Genomic DNA, 14,877 nt, shown 5'->3' on the forward strand with positions numbered 1-14,877 from the left:
TGAATAATGATCATGGTGGAAGCTTTCTTACTAGAAAATGGAGGAGAATGTAAGAGGTTCCTGGATCTACTAGTATCTTCTTGAACCCCTAAGGCTTCACCTTCTTCTTCAAGCTTCACCACACTCAAGAATGTTCACAGAGGCTCACAAATTCATGGGAGGCACTAGGGTTTCGTTCTGGAGTTGAGAGAGCATCAAGGAGGTTGATGAAGGGTTATAATGTTCTTTAAATAGGGTGCAATACCCACATTTAGGGTTTTCCTCAAACCTGACCAACTCGCCGAGTCAGTCTTCTGACTCGTCGAGTAGGTCACTAAACCCGCGACCAAATCGCGCTCCTACTCGTCGAGTCACCCACCTACTCGACGAGTCACTTCCTCATTGAGATTTTCTTCTCCTTTCCGGCTTTCTAAATTCAGGGTGTTACAACTCTCCCCCACTTAAACTAGACTTCGTCCTCGAAGTCCGCCACAATCCACTACCTTACAATCCATTTACCATATTACCACTAGGTACACACTTCATCTACCCGATCCAATCCTTGAAAACGTCACCTTCAGAACAACCCAATCATTACTACCTTCGAGTACAGCACTTTTACCCAACCGATAACCTTATTGATACTCCTATTACACTTACCATTGATAAACAAGGGGTTTACCCTTTTACCATGCACTGTCACTGGCCTTTCCAAGGGACTTTCCATAAGCAACAAACCTTCCCAATCTCCTTTGAGGACCAATCCTCTGCTGGAACCACAATCCCGACCACTCCCAGTGCCGGACATCATACCAATATTTACGAAATAATCCCACATACAATGGCCTAATACTGAAAACTCCACCCTACGTGAGAATTCGGACAATCCTTCGAGTAGCAAATCCCTCTCTGCTACATTTAAGGATCAGACGAGAACGACATTACTGAGCCAAATCATTTACTTTGAGAACATTTGATTCTGGGGTGAGCAACTTAGCATCACCCGATCAGCTCATGGCTTTTTGCACCAAATCCCTTACCATCATTCCTGCTGACTCCCATCCGCCTACCGGATGAACCGAGACCACCCTGGTCCCAACTGATCTACCATCACGTGAAATACCGGTCCCCCACCGGTTACCGAACACAAGAACATTCCCTCAGTCGCTCTCAGCGACTTATGAAGATACAACTACTACCTGAACTGCTCTACCAACCTAGCCACTCTGGCTCTAGAAGATATGGGGTCCTCGATCCCCTACCTTACCCTAAGGTCTCTACCAGGTCCCACCTGTTGCTAAAAGAACACAGGCCTCGCCCACAGGTCTCACCCAACTATACTTCGGAGCGGCCTCTCCTACAGGTTTCAGCTCTCCAGGGCTATGCAGGCCCACTCCTCCTCTAATCTCAACTTGCTAAATTTTCCTGATTCTTATCATGCTAACTCAGAGATACGGGCCCTCGCCCAAACTCCGCGAACTAGGAGATATGGGCCCCCACCCACACTCCGCTAACTAAGCTGCTAATGCATGCTACGTCTTACCCGCAGTCTTACATCACTTCCCTCACTGACTCGCTATTGGGGGGAATGATGCGACTACCCCGCAGCCTTATATCCCGACTAAACTCGCACCTGCCGAAGTCTCCGACCTGGTTTCCCTTAACCAGCCATCAACTACTCGTGAAGACACGAACTCAAGGTTGGAAAGTTTCCCCCAACTTTCAACCTAACTGCTCTAATCCAAACAGCCACTTGAGCTGCTTCCTTCCTCACCAAGACTACGAAACCACCTCAGTCTTGCACATACTTTTGTGTCTGGCCCCCACGAGTGGCTCTCACCCACTTCGATTCGTCTAGCTCCTCACAACTCACAGCTTGAGAGAATTACCAATTCTCCCTAACCACTTCTGCTGAAAACCCGAGCTTACCACAGCTAGGAATCTAACCGATCTACCCCCTAATGACACCTTCCCGAAACTAGCGAGACACTGCCGAGCCCCACACATGCATGCTACGGTTACTGCATCCAAAGTAACCTGCTCTAAAGGAGAAAACCTCCTATTATCATTCTAAAATCCAAGGTATGCAGATGGCATATAACTCAATCACAAGCAAGCCACAAATTTTCGAAATATCATTATCAATACCGATGCAGAACCATAACAATAAGATCATAACATAAGCTGATAGGGAAATGAAAGAAGATATGTACCTGACGCATCGGGCAACTCACACCTCATCTGAAACCAACTGATACACCCTTCTCCTCGTTGCAGGCGCCTCCGCCCGGCCCTGACGTCTGTCAGTGATCCTCAAGGTTGCAGGGGCAGGTGCTATCACCTGTCATGCTGAATGCAAAATCGGACATTGGGCCTTCTTGTGGCCCCTTTGACTACAATGGAAACATATCAGGTCCGATCCCTGGGTGGTGGTAGCAGTACAATCCCTGCTGAAATGACCAGTCTGTCCGCACTTGAAGCAGCCAGAATCACCACCACTGCCACTCCTACACGCACCCTCGTGCATCCTGCTGTACTTGCCACAGCGGCCCCGGTCCTAAGGACCTCTCAATATAGAATCTGATGTATTGGGCCTCTTGTCCGATCCCATGGATACCTGAACCTATGCCAACTATCTCTTCCTTTCTGTCGCAAGATCAATCTCTCTTTCTCTGGTCCGAACGATCATGTATTCCAGCATCTTGCAGATGGACCGACTCACAAACTGGTTGATATCACTCCTCAACATCTCGTGGTACCGAGACTTCTTCATCTCCTCGTTCTCCACATACTGCGGAACCAAAAGGGCTCTCTCCCTGAACTTGGCGGTAATCTTTGCCACTGTCTCTGTAGTCTGTCTTAAATCCTGAAACTCCCGGGCTAACTGTTGCACCTCAATCACCAGTGCAAACTCGACCTTGAACCTGGCCGAGAAATCGCTCCTTGTCATCGCGTCCAACGTGGCATCATCCTTGATAGCATGACCAACCTCCTCCCACCAATCATGTGCTCTGTCCTTCAGAAGACAGGAGGTGAGTCGAACCTTTTCCCCTTCAGGACACCAACTAGAACAAAAAGTGTTGGCGACATCAGCCAACCATCTGCCACTAGCAATGGGGTCCCTAGCCCCATGGTAGTCTAGAGCTCCACAAGCTCTGAACTCCTGGAAAGTCAATGTATGCGCTCCCAACACGGCCATCATCTCTGAGCGGAAGGCTCCAAGCCTTTCATCCAAAATCTCCAGGATGCCCTCCTTAACCATGCCAAAGATCATAGGAGTCTGGCCTAGAATACTGCGTGTAACCTCCGCTGATACAAACTCCTTCATCCGCTCCTCGAGCTGCTCAGTCCCTGAACCCGAGCCTGATCCCTGTTTGACACCTGACCCATCCCCTGGTCCATCTTGCAATGTCGCCATACTGAAAACATGCCATAACAATCATCAAAATACACATCACTGCCGAGGGATCAGACACACTCTACAAGTTCCCTGGTTTCATCTCGGCCCCTCTTGAATTGAGTACGGATCCTCTACTTTCAGTAGTACGTGCCCATACTACCTTCCACATCTATCTGTACTTTCCTCAAGAGTTACCTCAACTCCACCAAGTCCCTTTCACTACCACCGCTGCTCCCATCACTAAACTCATCCTAGGCCTACCCTAGGGAAATCTCTGAACCAAACCACTCCTCAACTGTTGAAAGATTCCTAGTAATATCAACTAGCTACCTCATGAATATAACCACAAGCAACAGAGATAAGATAATCCTTCGAGTACTAGACCCATTCCTAGAACGGTTGGACTTAGAAAAGAGTTGCGCAATAGGGTCAAATCTATCACTCTGAGATTATCTAGCATGTGCCACATGTGACCTGGCATATTCACTTAATAGCTAGCTCACATTAATAAAAGTCCCACAAAGCACAAAGCAAGCAGCATTCAGATAAAAAGGGAAATCTAACTAGAGCATAATCAAGCAATTCTATCCACATAACAAGAATCTGTACTAGCATGCGATGCTAAGCTCATATAATCAGGCATAACCAAAACATTCTATCCTACCACTGTCTAACCAATACTAGCATCCAGTTCACAGACACATATAGCAGGCATATAAGGCATCCTCCTAGATCCTTAGCCCTAAATCTAGCATGTTGATCACATAATCATATCATAACATAAACTTGTATGGGTAATTTGGGAGAACTTACCTGAGCTCGGCTGATTGCATGCACCACACCCTTTTCTCTTTTCAACTTCTTATTCCTTTTTCGAAATCCTTTTTCGTTTCAAAGTTCTTTTTATAAAAACGATTTTCTTTTGAAAAAATTCCTTACCAAGCCCTCAGTTTGAGTTCAGTCACACCCGAGAGTGTGCCCGAATCCCTCAAACCAAGGCTCTGATACCAACTTGTAACATCCCAAAAATCATAACCAATTTTTTTTTAAAACATTACTAAATCATAGCATTAAATCATTTCAAACATACTAAAAAGGATTATATGACAAATCAGAGTATTTTTCCCAAAACACTAATTTGTTTTATCAGAGTAAACATCCCAGGCTAAACTACAGGTTGCGAGCCTGCTAGTGTTGCACTGGATTGTCTAGAATAGTCTGTGGTTGTCATCCATACTCTGCTGAATAACGGGGCCATTTTTTGGGAAAAGGCTTCTCACATCGTCCACCTCTCACCCTCACCTCGTGGTCTATAACTCCTCTTAACTCATCATCAAACTCATATTCCATCTATTACATCTACCCACGTTTTACCCCAACATTATCGTAGATATAAAATACATATACAGTTAAAATCATTTAAAACATGTATAAAATCGTTCATCCAGCATAGACAACAAGTATTCAGATAATATGCACACATAACACATAATTTATATAAAATACTTCATATCTATGTGTAAGATGAAAGTAACTATGCACTCACCTGAGAAGGTGGTGACTCGGTACTCGGACAGCGCTGCGTTCACTTTAAAATAATTTCCTTCGACGAAACCTAGTATTATCACCACTAGATTTTAGTCTAATATTTATCGTGACTAATTATTAGTCTTATTATTATTATTATTATATAAGCGTTTAAACAATACTTTCCAACCACTATGTACAGACAGGGGCCAGACATAAAACACCGGAGGGCAAGACCATTTTGGCGTATAGCACTTCTGAAATCCAACAACCCTATGCGGCCCTTTAAACCAGATTCCCCGTACCGCGAGTAGTTAAAAAGATATTATAACGACACTTATATAAGTCATAATAATAGCTAAAATATTTATTATAAGTTCATAATAACAATACTAATTTTATATATAAACTATATTTAAAATAGGGTAAGCATAACTAACTTACAAGGGGATTTTAGCTAGGAGTCGGGCTCTGCAGGGGTAGAACTTCGTCGCTGAATCTTTCTAAGAAAGATTCGTGTAGCGCTTCAGCGCTCACCTTACTATACTAAAAACTACAGAAAGAGAAGTCGAATCACGAGGGACCGAAATGCTCGGGGGATAAGGAGAGAAAGACTCTTGAATCAAGAGAATGATGCAAGAAATATGAGAGCCCAAGCCTCTTATTTATAGTAATTGAATTTACAAAAACTACCCTCCATAATTACTTAATGACCTTATAGTTATATAAACAACTAAACACCCCTTTATAATACTATTTTAAATACATTTAACAATATTTGCACTAAACTAATGTCGAAAGAACTCAACATTAGTCTTATAATGACCGCATCGTCGATACCTTTCTAATGATATATACATATGTATATATATGTGTACGTATATATGATTTATACTTTATTTTAATACGTAAATATGCTATTATAATTTGTAACTCGTTCATACAAACTCCGTTTTTGACGTTCTTTATATCCACGCGTAGGTGGAGACGTACTCTACATCTTTTGTTTAGACTCTGTTGGCTAATTTTGACTTTATTTTTAAAGTTATATTTTTAACAGGCCGAGACAGGATTGGTCCGTTAAAATCTCATAACTTCTTCATCCGATGTCGATTTTCGTCTGTCTTTTTATTATTACGCTACTAATAACGAGATCTTCGATTCTCGTTTAGGTTGTGTCGGCTAAAAACCACTCGATCTAATACTTGAACTGCGAGTAGTACACCGCTAAGCCGAAACTTCAAAAAATCATAACTTCCTCATACGAAGTCAGATTTGGGTGTTCTTTTTATGGATGCTCTCAGGTTAACATATTCTACGACTTTCATTTAGATTACTAAGACTAAAAGTCGCTCTATCATAAATTCACTATTTACGTCTTCGTGGTGTCGTGCCGGTTCTGTCGCTAAACTTCGACGGGTCATAACTTCTTCGTTATAACTCGGATTTCGGCGCTCTTTATATGTACGGAACCCTTGAGAAATATTCTACAACTTGGTTAAGACTATTTATTCTAAATATTATTTTGTCGAAAATTCGTTTTCGACCCCTATTATTTTTAAATTGTCTAGCCCGGATCTACGTGCGTTACAATTATCTCCCCGTTAGGATTATTACGTCTCGGAATCATTAACGAAACATGACTCACATGATGACTCCATACGTTATCTCTTCATCCTAAGTAATAACCGTAACTTTCATGTTTCTTTGGACGAGTATCTAACTCTAAGAGGCGATGCTCGATCTTGCACTTACTCTTTATCTCACGTTAGACTCCAAATTATGACCTTCAAGTCACAATATCGATCCTCACTGGATATGAACTTAAGATAAGTTCTTTTATTACTATCATGGACTGATGTGCCATATTCTAATGACCTCTCATCGTATGTTGCAACGCTCAGACTCAGGTCTGTTAGAGTCAAATTCCAAAACAGACTATACCTTCCTTCATGTTCTAACCACATCTTAAAAGGTAGCATTTCTAGCTACAAGCAACTTTTCGCGATACCTCTACTGATCGCTTTTTATTTCAATCTTCCATCTTAAGTCAGATGTTACATTGAACTTGATTCTCTGAACCACATAACATACTCAACGTTGTTGGACTCAATTTGATATGACCACTAGGGTCGGAATAACAATAATCTTCTTAGTCATTACCGAAACGATGATAACAACATACTTGAATAGAATGAAATCAATTACTAGCTTTTTGGCAACCTTGTGACTTTCCCTGATCCAAGCGCGAGTCTTGTGCTTCCGGTAGTATATGCATCTACTACCTTTCACACCTACTCATACTCGTCCCAAGTATTGTCTCGTAGTTTTTCAAGTCCTAAAATCACAAAACAATTTTAACACATACAAATGTGTCCAAACAATCATATAATTTTTCCTAGACTCTACTAGGACTTCTTCCTTGCGTATCTTCAATCGTAAATTCTGCTTCGACTCGGTTGGTGGTGGCAACGCCATACGGACAACTTCAGGAATTACACCAATCATTCCATCATCCCACTAATCGAAGGTGTACTTCAGACATACCATACTCCTCTGAATGTACTGTTATCTTATCATACACATTCTAAAGGCAATATACCACTCTTATGATATCTTCTGATATGTGTCATTCACTAACATAAGCCTTTTCATTTCCTCCATTTACTCGATTCTCTACAAGTCTTCACCATGATGCTTTGCTTATGAAAGTATGCGTTCAATGCATCAAGACGAGAAAATAGATAGAGAAGATTTAGACGTGTAATCCTCCTTATTACTTTGAAAAATTACATATCAGTTCTAATATCGTAATTAAACGTTTAGAAACCTGAGCACATAAAATTTCCAGATCCGGTCGGCAACAAACCATAGATCCAAACAAATAATAGCATATAAGGCATCTTTATAGCTATAACATAAAGCATTTAGCACATCAAACATTTTAGGCATCTTTCCTAAAACAAACTAGTGCTCGTGTCTAAAATATAGCAGACACTCATCTCACAATCATCGCTTAGCATTCTAAGCTTAAGTCTAGAAATAAATCCTTATTCCTAGTTCGCTTAAACTAATGCTCTGATACCAACTGTGACATCCCTATTTTCACGGCCAGAAAAGACCGATTTTGTTTATGCTTTATTAAAATCAGAGTACCTCTTTTAATAAAAATGTTGCGGAATTTGTTCCCAGTAAAACATGATAAATACGTTATCAAAGCATTTCCGAAGAAAAGTATTTTTATTCATTTTAAAACATTTGGGATGTCATCGTCAATACAGAAACATAAGCATAAACAGAACTTACATTCATTATCACTAGTGGTTTATATCTCCTTTATCTCTCAGTGTAATGTGACTTCATAACAACACCCGTGATATAAATAAACTGAGTGGGTCAGGTTGGGAAACCTGGTGAGTACATAGGGTTTTCAACCCACAATAATATAATTATTATGTTTAAACAATTAAGCAATCAACCCGATTACCCATCCCTATTATCTTCTTTATTCTTAAGGATCTACCCTAAGAATAAGCTATTCCTCGTTCATTTATACCTAAGGATCATCCTAAGGAATCGGCACGAAGTCCATCATTGCCACGGTTTACACAACAGACACTAAGTCTGCATAGTCGCCAAGGGTTAGGCATCAAGTCTGCATTATCACCAAGGTTTACACAACGGGCACTAAGTCTACATAGTCGCCAGGGTTTAGGCATAAAGTCTGCATGATCGCCAATGCTTAGGCACCAAGTCTGCATGGTCGCCAAGGTTTAGAGTACACCGGTTGAACACATCGTTCACAACACCTACAGGTTGTGAGCCTGCTAGTGTTCCACTGGATTGTCTAGAATAATCCGTGGTTGTCATCCATACTCTGCTGAATGACGGGGCCATCGTTTGGGAAAAGGCTTCTCACATCGTCCACCTCTCACCCTCACCTCGTGGTCTATAACACCTTTCAACTCATCATCAAACTCATATTCCATCTATTACATCTATCCATGTTTTACCTCAACATTATCGTAGATATAAAATACATATACAGTTTAAATCATTTAAAACATGTATAAAATCATTCATCCAGCATAGACAACAAGTATTCATATAATATGCACACATAGCACGTAATTTATATAAAATATTTCATATCTATGTGTAAGATGAAAGTAACTATGCACTCACCTTAGAAGGTGGTGACTCGGTACTCGGACAGCGCTTCGTTTACTTTAAAATAATTTCCTTCGACGAAACCTAGTATTATCACCACTAGATTTTAGTCTAATATTTACCGTGACTAATTATTAGTCTTATTATTATTATTATTATTATTATTATTATTATTATTATTATTATTATTATTATTATTATTATTATTATTATATAAGCGTTTAAACAATACTTTCCAACCACTATGTACAGACAGGGCCAGACATAAAACACCGGAGGGCAGGACCATTTTGGCGTATAACACTTCTGAAATCCAACAACCCTATGCGGCCCTTTAAACCAGATTCCCCGTACCGCGAGTAGTTAAAAAGATATTATAACGACACTTATATAAGTCATAATAATAGCTAAAATATTTATTATAAGTTCATAATAACAATACTAATTTTATATATAAACTATATTTAAAATAGGGTAAGCATAACTTACTTACAAGGGGATTTTAGCTAGGAGTCGGGCTCTACAGGGGCAGAACTTCGTCGCTGAATCTTTCTAAGAAAGATTCGTGTAGCGCTTCAGCGCTCACCTTAATATACTAAAAACTACAGAAAGAGAAGTCGAATCACGAGGGACCGAAATGTTCGGGGGATAAGGAGAGAAAGGCTCTTGAATCAAGAGAATGGTGCAAGAAATATGAGAGCCCAAACCTCTTATTTATAGTAAACAACTAAACACCCCTTTATAATACTATTTTAAATAGATTTAACAATATCTGCACTAAACTAATGTCGAAAGAACTCAACATTAGTCTTATAATGACCGCATCGTTGATACCTTTCTAATGATATATACATATGTATATATATGTCTACGTATATATGATTTATACTTTATTTTAATACGTAAATATGTTATTATAATTTGTAACTCGTTCATACGAACTCCGTTTTTGACGTTCTTTATATCCACGCGTAGGTGGAGACGTACTCTACAACTTTCGTTTAGACTCTGTCGGCTAATTTTAACTTTATTTTAAAGTTATATTTTTAACAGGCCGGGACATGATTGGTCCGTTAAAATCTCATAACTCATCCGATGTCGATTTTCGTCTGTCTTTTTATTGTTACACTACTAATAAAGAGATCTTCGATTCTCATTTAGGTTGTGTCGGCTAAAACCCACTCGATCTAATACTCGAACTTCGGGCAGTACACCGCTAAGCCGAAACTTCGAAAAATCATAACTTCCTCATACGAAGTCAGATTTGGGTGTTCTTTTTTATGGACGCTCTCAGGTTAACATATTCTACGACTTTCATTTAGATTACTAAGGCTAAAAGTCGCTCTATCATAAATTCACTATTTACGTCTTCGCGGTGTCGTGCCGATTCCGTCGTTAAACTTCGACGGGTCATAACTTCTTCGTTATAAATCGGATTTCGGCGCTCTTTATATGTACGGAACCCTTGAGACATATTCTACAACTTTGTTAAGACTATTTATTCTAAATAATCTTTTGTCGAAAATTCGTTTTCGACCCCTATTATCTCTAAATTGTCTAGCCCGGATCTACGGGTGTTACAGTCCCCACCCCTAGTCTGCTACCAAAGTTGTGGAACCCTGTCTACACTCCTACTAGTAGTGAGATATGGGCCCTCGCCCACACTCACATCCTTCCTATCACGGGCCTTGCCCCTGCTCTGCTAATATCGAGATTTGGAACCCCATCCATACTTAGCTAGTGAAGAGATACGGGACCTCGCCCACACTCACCTCCCTACCAGGCACATACAAGTATCTCGAAGACAACAAGTATAATCTAACGCACTACATAAGAATCTTCCTCGGGAATACCCCGATAGCGAACCCTCGGCCCGGAAACATACTATTATCTAACGCACTTTGGGCTTACCCCGACATCGAACCCTCGGTCCGGATCCTATCATACAGACACATGCAAGAATCACAAAGACCACTAGCATCCTAACATTCCTTGGGCCTCGCCTAACATCAGGTCGTAACCCGAAACATATATCAATAAGTGCCTAGGGCTAACCCCCAGGTCTTCCTTCTATACATAAGCATAAACATGAACATGAACATAATGGGCCGGCATTATGGCCGTAGGGCGTAGACCCATGCACACAGTGAGGAGACTCACCTCACACTGCTGAAAACTCGCTGAACACTTTTGACTGCTAACCGGCAACTTCTGAACCGCTGACCCTTCGGCTTCCCGAACTATCAATACCCAAAATAACATTTAGACCATAATAATCCAAAAGTCAACCATGGTCAAACTTAGTCAAAGTAAACGGTCAAAGCAACATCTAGTTGATCTGACTCGCCGAGTTGGTCTACCAACTCATCGAGTCCATACTCCTCCAATCCCAAAACAACCCCGACTCTACTCGTCGAGCCTAGCAAGAACTCGATGGGTTCTCCTTCAACCATGCCACTGGGACCATCTTCAACCGACTCGTCGAGTTCACCATTGAACTCGTCGAGTTTATCATCCACATATGAATGTGTCTAGTCTGTGACTCGCCGAGTTGTATGAACAACTCGTCGAGTCCATCTTCATAAACTAAGGAGATTGTCTTAGACTCGCCGAGTTCTTCCTTGAACTCGTCGAGTACGATGAACTTCATGACCATCATGGACTCGGGCTGACTGAGTCCCTTTTCCAACTCAACTCATACCCTTAACAAAAGGGTTTTGGGGCAAGAATTGGCCTGACTCGCCGAGTGCCATAACTGACTCGCCGAGTCTCTCTATGTTCAACACTATTCAGACGATTTCTGAGGGTCTCAAGGCACCCAAAACATAGATCAGGACCCAACCATCTCCTAACCATACAAAACTACCGCCTTTTTCCTCCATTCATGGCCTTTTGAGCTTAAAAGGCCAAAAGAACACTTCATATTATTGCATGGGGATTCCTATGGCATAAAGCTTGCACCTTTATGCTATAACATCCGTTAATAGTGCTAGATCTGAAAAGACAAGCTCTTGGGACGTCCATTCCTCTCAAGCTAGGGTTCTTGGACTAAAAACCCCCAAAATGAAAAAGAAGAGAGATCTACATGCATAATGATCAAGGTGGAAGCTTTCTTACTAGAAAATGGAGGAGAATGCAAGAGGTTCCTGGATCTACTAGTCTCTTCTTGAACCCCCAAGGCTAGGCCTGGCAATAGAGCGGGTTTTGACCCTGATCCGATCCAAACCCATAATAATTATACGGGTTTGGAGCATAGTTTTTGATCCGTTTACCCGTTAACGACCCGTACCCGCTAACCCTTTTATTAAAAGGGTCGGGTATGGATCATCACCGATCCGCTCCATTTATAACCCGCCCCATATAAATTTTAGAATTATACATTTATATTTTATACTGTCTAAATTTTACTTTAAATTACAATCGAAAGTCCAAAGAGAAAAGGCCGAAGACTAAACTATTTATACATAGGACTCAGAGACTCAACTTTTAGACTTCCAGTCTTCTCTCAAGAATCATGATGTCATTTCATTTATATTTCATCATGTAATCACCAATTTCATTTATAAATCAATAAATTCATTTATCAACTGGAAGAAAGTTTGTAATTGTTATTCTTTATCAATGCAGTCGAGGGTCAAAAACCAATTGGAAGTAACTACAATAATGATTTTAATTTCAATCGAAAGTCTTTTGAGTACATAATGTGTTTTCTAAATCAACATTTGTTTTATTTAACAAATGTGATTTTACGTTTTAAGTAAAATATGTTTGATTATTCAAAAAACCTACGGGTTACGGTGCGGGTTTGGATATCTGTTGATTAAGTGGATAAGGGTATGGGTTTGATTATTCAAAACCCTACGAGTTATGGAGCGGGTTTGGATCGGGTTTTAAAATTTGTTAAAAGGGTTTGGATCAAGGTCGATTCGCTCCAAACCCGCCCCATTGCCAGGTCTACCCAAGGCTCCACCTTCTTCTTCAAGCTTCACCACACTTAAGAATGTTCAAAAAGGGTCACAAACTCATGAGAGGCACTAGGGTTTCGTCCTGGAGTTGAGAGAGCATCAAGGAGGCTGATGAAGGGTTATAATGTTCTTTAAATAGGGTGCAAGACCCGTGTTTATGATTTTCCCCAAACCTGACCAACTCGCTCAGTCAGTCTTCTGACTCGTCGAGTAGGTCACTAAACCCGCGACGAAATCGCGCTCCTACTCGTCGAGTCACCCATCTACTCGACGAGTCACTTCGTCATTGAGGTTTTCTTCTCTTTTTCGGCCTTCTGAATTCAGGGTGTTAAAAATGGTGAACTAGATACTGAAGTGTATCTCCAACAGCCCCCATTTTTGTCAATCTTTCTTATCTGAACTATTGTTACAAACTCCGAAAAGTTGTTTATGGCCTCAAGCAAGCTCCTCATACCTGGTACGAGACTCTCACCGACTTTCTCAAGCATTCCAGTTTCCAATGAGGAATTCTCAATCCTAACCTATTCTGAAGATCAAATGGAAAACATCTCATGTTAGTCCAAATATACGTTGACGATATCATTTTTGGATCCACGAATTCATCAATGGTTGCTGATTTTGCCAATGGTTAGTCAATTCCAAATGAGCATGAATCGTGAACTAAGTTTCTTCCTCGGTCTCCAAGTAAAGCAAACCAATAGAGGAATCTTTATTAACCAAGAAAAATATATTTCTGAGCTTCTTAAGAAATATTCAGTGGACACCTGTGCCTCTGCAAAGGTTCCTATGGGTTTCGGACACAAGATCTTCTCGGATCCATCAGGTTTTGTTGTTGATGAAAGAAGTATAGGGGAATGATTGGATCGCTACTCTACCTAACAGCAAGTCAACCAGACATCATGTTGTTCTCGACATGTTTGTGTGCCAAATTTCAGGTCAATCCAAAGATGTCTCAACTGTTTGCAGCTAAGCAAATATTCCGATACCTCAATGGTACCAAGAGTCTCGGAATATGGTATCCAGCTAATGAGAGTTTCCTCCTTCAAGCTTACTCTGATTCAAAGTATGGTGGTCTTCAATTGGACAGAAAAAGCACATCTGGTTGCTGTCAATTTATAGGTGGAAGATTGGTTAGTTGGTCATCTAAGAAACATAATTACATTTCTCTTTCAACAGCTGAAGCGGAATATATTGTTGCTGCTAGTTTCATTTCTCAAGTTCTGTGGATGAAATCACACCTTCTGGACTATGGTTATCGATTTTAATAGATTCCAATCTATTATGATTCTCAAAGTGCCATTGCGATTTCTCATAATCCAATTCAACACTCCATGACGAAGCAAATTGATATTCGGTACCATTTTATTAAAGTTCATGTTTTAAAAGGAAACATTGAACTTATTTTTGTTCCATCTGACGATGAAATTGCTGATGTCTTTACTAAGGCATTAGATGAAACCAAAATCAATAGGTTTCTGAACAAAATGGGTATGATGTTGCCTGATCCTCAATTTTTCCAAGAGGTTTGTACTCTCTGATGGAAACATCAGAAAGTGAACTGATTTCGAAGTCAAAATCTTTTTGATCTCGGAATTATTTCCTCTTAGAATAAATAGGATCACTTTATGTGATTTTTTTTGTCTAATCTCTTCTTCTAGTTTTAAGATGTACAACTTTCCTTATCTTTTGAAGTTCATGACCAATATAGTTACAATGGTATTTTTATTTGATCTCGCCTCGGAATGTATCTCAAAAGGACGTTATGAAGTTCACCTCAGAATTCAAGTACGAAATGGTAATGTGCATTCACCTATTACCTCTGTCCGAGATCTGACT

This window comes from Lactuca sativa, chromosome 2 (genome assembly GCF_002870075.4).
Source record: "Lactuca sativa cultivar Salinas chromosome 2, Lsat_Salinas_v11, whole genome shotgun sequence".
NCBI classification, from domain to species: Eukaryota; Viridiplantae; Streptophyta; class Magnoliopsida; order Asterales; family Asteraceae; genus Lactuca; species Lactuca sativa.